The following is a 6,853-nucleotide window of genomic DNA, read 5'->3' on the forward strand; positions in this document are numbered from 1 at the left end:
AGTCCCAGGGAGGTTGAGTTATGATTCTAACAATTTCTGGTGAGCTTTCCCAGAGGCGATAACAAGAATGACATCAGGGATGGAACCAAACAGTGGGGGAATCAATGATAGGTGTCTGGGTCCCACTTGTGGCGACATGGAGAACTAGGTAGGATTTCCAGCAAAAAATGTGCATGGCTCCTGGGGGCTCAGCCATATGAGGTAGTAACCAAGAGTACAAATCATATATGGGGTGTATGGGGGAACCTAGCAATCAGAGTAGATGAAATAGCAACAAGCATTAGTTCCAAAGTGGGTAATATGAGTCCATAAATAAGAAAAAGATTCTTGAAATCTCTATCAGCCAGATCAGCAAGAAACAAAGGACACCCTCAAATGAAGTTAATCTGAAGAGAGTACCAGGGCTAGTCTGTGATTGATAGAATGTGGCAGAAGTGATGGCATGTTACTTCTGAGACTAGGTTATACAAGACTGCAGCTTCCATCCTGGGATCTCTTTTTCTCCCTCTCTGAGGCTATTCTCAAGAAAGTCTCTTACTGGGTACATGAATGAAAGAGGAAAGGTAAATATGGCACCAATCACCAGGTCCTCCAATTCTCCTACCTCTGGTTCAGAGTGGTTGTGGTCAGAGCTGAGATCTTTTATAGTTTGGTCTGCCCCCTTCTCCCCACCAGCTTCCCATCTCCAAATTCCCATCCATGAAAACAGAACCAGCTTGTCAGTGGGCCATTTCACTCAAGACAGTACTAACAGAAATCCTTGGAGTGGGATGTGGGGGTGGTCCTTTTCACTTTTTGGATTATCTCTTTTGAAGAGAAAAAGAGTTCTAACCACTATGGATTCAACTATTTCATCCTACTTAGGGGGAAAGTTAAATAAATTAGAACATTATTCTAGCTGGACTAGGTTGGCCAGCATGAAGCTATCCTTCAAATAATGCCACTTTGAGCCAAAATGCATTCACTTTCTGAACCAGAAAAATTAGAATGGGCTAGATTTATATGTTTCCAAGGGCATAAAAACTATCTGCAGAAATCTGCTTTGCCCTTCTCATCCAACTTTCATTTTTGGATAACCACACACACAAAACCTTAAAAAATAGTGTCTACTGGCTTCATCGTCTATGAGGAGTGCCAAGTGTCATGGTACTTGGGAGTCTTTTTCAAAGTCAGCATGTTACCAGTAGAAATTTATTTTTGGTTATATATTTCATTTACTCTTTAAACATTTACTGAACATATACCACTTGCTTACTTTCATGAGGCACCAGGAGCATAAAAAAGAAAGAAATCTATGCCCTTGAATGGCTCACAACCAACCTTGGTAGGGGCAAGTCAGACATACAAAAGGATTTGGTGTATTAAGAGTGATAACAAGTGTCCACGGAAAGGGTTGTAGGGATAGTTTTGTAATAGTTTTTGATATTCAAGGAAACATCTTGATTCCTATAATAATAAATCACTACTTTAGCCCTTACAGTCATGACTTGACATTTTTACTGAACCAGAAAGGATGACTATATATATGAAATTTCTATAAGAAGAAAAAATTGTAAATCTGTTTGTCTCATTAGGGTGGTATTTGAAAACAACCAAAATTATATGTGAAATACAAGTCAAATAGTAAGTGTGTTTCATAATTATTAGAAAATATTCAGAGCAGAACTTATGCACACACTGCATCACCACAGAGCTGGTATATTATTTCAGCATTAAATAATCTAATGAAATTACTTTCATATAATTTTCTAAGAACCAAGACATCTCTATGGCATCCACTACTTTGGAGAGTTTTATGTTCAAACACTATCTATTGCCAGTTTTTATTAATTCTAGTTTTTTTTGTACTAACACTATGTTTTGAACAGCTACAAGACTAGGTCATTTTGCTGATAGAGGAGGTGAGGCCATTAGACCTGTTTGTTTGTGGGTGGAGAGAGGTGCAAAGTTGAGGGACTGCCCATTAGGTAGGGTGGTGAATGCTAAGTCTGAAATCTGAATTTAAGGAGCACTGAAAATACCTGCAGCCCCTGAATTCCTCACCATTAATTTCTCTCAAAACCATCTGCAGATGTGTGCGTATTAATTGGCTTCTGGCATTCTGTTACCTAGGAGGAGTAACACATTATATAGGTAAAACTAGAAGGAAAGCAAAAAAAATTGTAGTGAGCCAGTGCAGGTGGGGCATTACAGCAAGAGACCCTGACTGCCAGGCAGGAAGGGTCCTTCATCTCCGGGAGACGTGAGTGGCAAAAAGTATTGAGACGTGTTACTGAAAGATGGTGCTCACTCACACTGATATCTAGATCTGAGTGTGGAGGGGTGAGGGCTGGGGTTATTCACCATTCACACTGCCATGTATTTTATAGCATGCTTTTCATTTCATGGATTTGAATACATCAGTGATTGGGGTGATGCAGGAGGGGTCGATGGAGGAAGGGAGAAGGAAAACTGGAAGGCATTTGGCTATCATCTGTTTTATTTGTTTAAGCTTAGGGAAAAAAAGAACATTCAGCCTTTTAAAAAAATCATAATAATGAAAATGTTAATAACCGAAAGAATAATGGCTACAAGTTACGGAGAGCCTGCTAAGCGCGAGGCACTGTGTTGAATGTTTTATGTACATCATCTCATTCAACGTCCCCTGGGCTTCCTCCACTTTCCCCAAACACTAAAAATCTCTTCCAGAACTGCGAGTTCATTCTCTCGTAGCAGTACCATAAAGGGATTCCACTTTATTTGCAATTCCAAATTTATAAAGTTTCCTTCACCCTTGACCTTGTTGGAGCTTTGAGATGGTGAATAGGGTGTCCCTGAGCATCCAGGGGAGTGGTGTTCCTTTCCTCCTCACCCAAGGCCAGGCTCAGACAAAGGAGAGTGTACCTCTTGGCCAGGCAGCCCTGGAGACTTGCCATGGTAGAAGGAAGTGCCTCAGCCCCATCTCTACTGATAGAGCTGCAGAGTTGAGACCAGCACCTATCCCAGCCCCACCTCTCTGTTCCAGGTCCCACTCACTTCTGGATTTAGAATCCTCACTTACCTTGTGATTATTCAGCGCCAGGGCAGCGAGAACGGCTCTCCTGCCTCAAGGCCCTGCCAATGCTAACACCCTGAGATTCCAGGGAAGGCTATTCACTGTTCTGAGGGGTATGTGGTAACAAGGCAGATCTGTCTTGAATGGCTTCCAAGAAGCCTGGTGCCCAGGGGAAGCCTGAGAAAAACAGATGTGGAAGTAGGAGCCCCAAATATTGTGAGTGGTTCACTAAAGAGGCTTTGCTGCTTTTCGGGAGAACCTAGTCTCCCCTACCTGGTGGTTAAAGACTCAGACTCACTGTCCTTTAAGCAAAGAGATGCTGCAATTCTACTCCTGTCAAGGAGCTACTGAGAGAAGGAAACCAGCTGCTACACTCAGGGCACCTGCTGTTTAAGAACTTTCCTGTTCTCTTAATTTTTTCCTTCCTTCCTTTTTCTATCTCCTAAACTTTGCTTTTGTTGGTGGTATTTAGACACACTGTTGTCTCTCCTCCGGGTGTGTGCTGGGGCTTGATCTAATTGTCCTGCTGTCCAGTGTCACTCAGCATTATTATCCGGAAGATGAATGGGATGGGGGTCAGAGTTCAGCAAGGATGCATCTGCTCACTTGCACTGCATAGTAGAAGTGCTCAGAGGTGGTCTTCACTGAAAGCTTGGAAAAGATTTGCACAGAGTAAGCTGTCTTCTATCCCTCCAAAGATGGGGTGACCAAAAGGTAGTCCTTTTCTGGAGGGACCATAAGTGAATCAACAGGAGGAAGGAATATCTTTACCGGGAGTTCCCTGCTTGGGATGTCTTGTCTTCTGTAGGAGAGAAAATACGGAGAAAGACTGGGTGATTAAACAAGCAGGGGAATGCAAATAGAAGCTCTGGAATGGGTCCTGACCACTGGCCTATTTTGCTCATAGAATAATCTCACCAAAGAAGAGTTTCCACTCCACTCGCAAAGCCTCTCGCCCAGCATCTCCCCTGGCCTCAGGTTACTGAGCCATCGCCACACCGGGCTCAAGTTCTCTTACTGGACTCTCTTCACGTTGACAGTTCTTCCACTTTACCAAGTAGTCAGAATCCCCACTTACGAAGAACTGCTGTGGCATTCGAGGCAAGGGGGACAATGGATCTATTGTTCTTTTGGCGTTCTTGACTAGGGGATATGTCTCTTCCATCTAACCCTGTCACCAAAGGAGGCCGAGTATGGAGCCCTGAGAGAGTCACCTTCCCTCCACTCCCGTTTTGTTCTTTGGAAGAGGGTTTCTCTGTGCCCCTCCCCGCCCTTGCCACATCAAACCTGTTTTGGGACTCGAGTGGACGGTTGCCTTTTTCCGCCCTTCACAGAGTGGAAGTTGGGAGAGGAAGAAAGAAGCAGAGACCAGGAAACTGACTTTAGTTCAGGTGCGACTTGCTGCCCATGGGTCCTCCTGGACCTCTGGGGAGACGCATCACGGTCACCCCCACAGCGCAGAGGCAAGAGAGAGGTCCACAGAAACCCCAGCGCAAGCACTAAAAATACACGGCGGGGAGAGCCCGGCATTCCGCGGACTCGCCGCTGATGCGGTCTCCCAAGATGGGTCGGGATCCCGCCACCGGCTTCCCGCACCGCGGGCGCCAGGGAGTCCCCGCGCAGGGCGCACCTTTGCCGTTCGGTTTCCCAGCTGCCTTCCGCGAACCCCGCCGAGCCCCCTGCCGCTCCGGTGAGCGCAGTCTCGCACGCCTCACCCCCCGGCTCGCTCTCCTCCCTCTGCCTGCACTCCGGAGTGAGCGCTTGGTGTCCCTCTCTGAGCATGCGCGGCCCGGCGCCCTCCCCGCCTCTCCAGCGCCCCTCCGCCCCCTCCCGCGAGCCTTTTGCTCCTTCCTTTCATTAAACAAACAGGAGAGCCCGAAACCTGGATCCTGTGCGAGCGGCAGCGCGACCGCGAGGCGGAGGCGGAGGCAGAGCGTGGGATGGGCGCCGAGGGGGCCCTGTGATCCTCGCACCCCCGCCCCGCGCGCGCGCGCGCACACACTCACACACGCTGGCACACACGCACTCGCGCGCACACACATACACACTCGCACAAGCACACACTCGTCCACGCCCGCGCCGCGCGCTCGCCGGCTCGCTCTCCCACGCAGGCGGAATGCAGCAGAGCCCAGGGAGCGTGTCTCCGGCCGCTGCCTGAATGCACCTCGTGCCCGGGAGCCGGTTGGCCCAGTAGGGCGCACGGGGGACGCTCCGCCACGAGAGGTGAGTAGGGCTCTGCAGCCGCGGGCCGCTCGGGGACGCCGGGCAGCAGCGAGCAGGTTTGGCCGGACGCGGCGGTCAGGTGGCCCAAACCGGCTTGCGGGCTTCAAGGTGTGGATGAAGGCGGCATCTGGGCTGTGCAGGGGGAGAGGGCGATCCCAGGGAGGGTCGCCTCCTGCGAGGTGGCAGATTGACCCAGCAGAAAGCTACACCCTCCCTGCTCGTAAACTTTCCTCCCCTGTCATTTGGGAAACGTGGAGACAAAGGGGGCGTGGAGGCTCCCTCAGTCCCGTTCCACCCTCCTGGCTGCATTCCGGGCTGCGACGGGAGACGGCGTGCGGGCGGGGGCGCCCTGCAGGTAGCTGGTGCCAAGTCCTCCCGCCCGGGCGGGGGTTGGGATTTCTCACCCCTATCTGGAAGCGTTGCCTTTGATTTTCCCTCAGGCGTAGGTACCTGTCATCCTTTCCTCCCTGCACCCGGCACCCTCGGCGCATCATAGCGTGTGCATGGGGGTGTCACCTGGAGAATTGGAGGGACAGCCTTTTGGCTTTCTCATTCAGCGCCAGTGTCAGAGGCGCCGGGGTGAGGCTCGGGTCAGTGCGGAGATGAATGAAGAGTAACTGAAAGGTTTGCTATAATCACCTCCTGGGTGAACGCTGGGCGCCGGGATCTCTCTCGGGGAAGGTGCTGTCTTCATGCACACCAAGGCGGCAGCACTGGGAGCTGGGCTGGGGCAGCTGTGGCTGCGGCTGCAGCTGGGGGAAGCTGGGGCTTTATTTCTGCCCTGGGGTTTTATGACACATACACACACACGTGGAATACGTGGAGGATTCTGGGTTATTTTTCTTTGCGGGGATATCGTTTTCCCTTTTAACCTCTTTCGTGGGAGAGATTCTCTGCACCCTGATATCTTGCTGGTGGGCAGGCATCGTTCTGAATCTCTCTTCGGTCTCAGGGAAGAGTTCCCGAGAAGAGGATTCCCTAAAATGCCAGCCCCATTGGGGCGGGGTCTCAGAGTGCAGAGCGCCTGCGGACACCTGGGAATAGCCTCACATCGAATGGCCCTTTGAAACAGCAGAGACTGGGTCAGCGTGTGAGGAGTCCAGGACTGGGACAAAGGGGGCTGGAAGAGGGACAGATCAGATGGCCATTTAGGAGAGTGACTGGACGCCAAATAAGGCAGGAAGATGTTGAGTGTGAGGCATGGTACCCTGCAGCCCTCACTGAATTCATATACCCCTTCTCCTATGGTTGGTGGTGGCTTTTATTGACGGGGTGGGACTCTAATTTGGAGATTTCTGGAATGTCACATCTGGAATTTAAAAGGCTCGATTATTCCTGGGCTAACGTTTAGCAAAGTCACAAATTAGTTAAGTCTGGAAAGTGCCATATGTGAAAGTTTCTCCATCTTGACATTTTGTTTATATCTGAAAGGTGGGCTGGGCAGACAGGTACGTTTTTGGCTCTTCTATTCCCCGGGAGTCTTGGATTTGTAAGAGAAGTGTGTGGGGAACCTGGAAGCCAAGCTGGTGCTGACAGAAGAGAACACTAGAAGTTCAGATTCAGTACTTGTGACTATGGGTTGTCTGAGGGTGTTCT

The sequence above is a fragment of the Equus quagga genome, chromosome 1 (genome assembly GCF_021613505.1).
Source record: "Equus quagga isolate Etosha38 chromosome 1, UCLA_HA_Equagga_1.0, whole genome shotgun sequence".
In the NCBI taxonomy this organism is placed as follows: domain Eukaryota; kingdom Metazoa; phylum Chordata; class Mammalia; order Perissodactyla; family Equidae; genus Equus; species Equus quagga.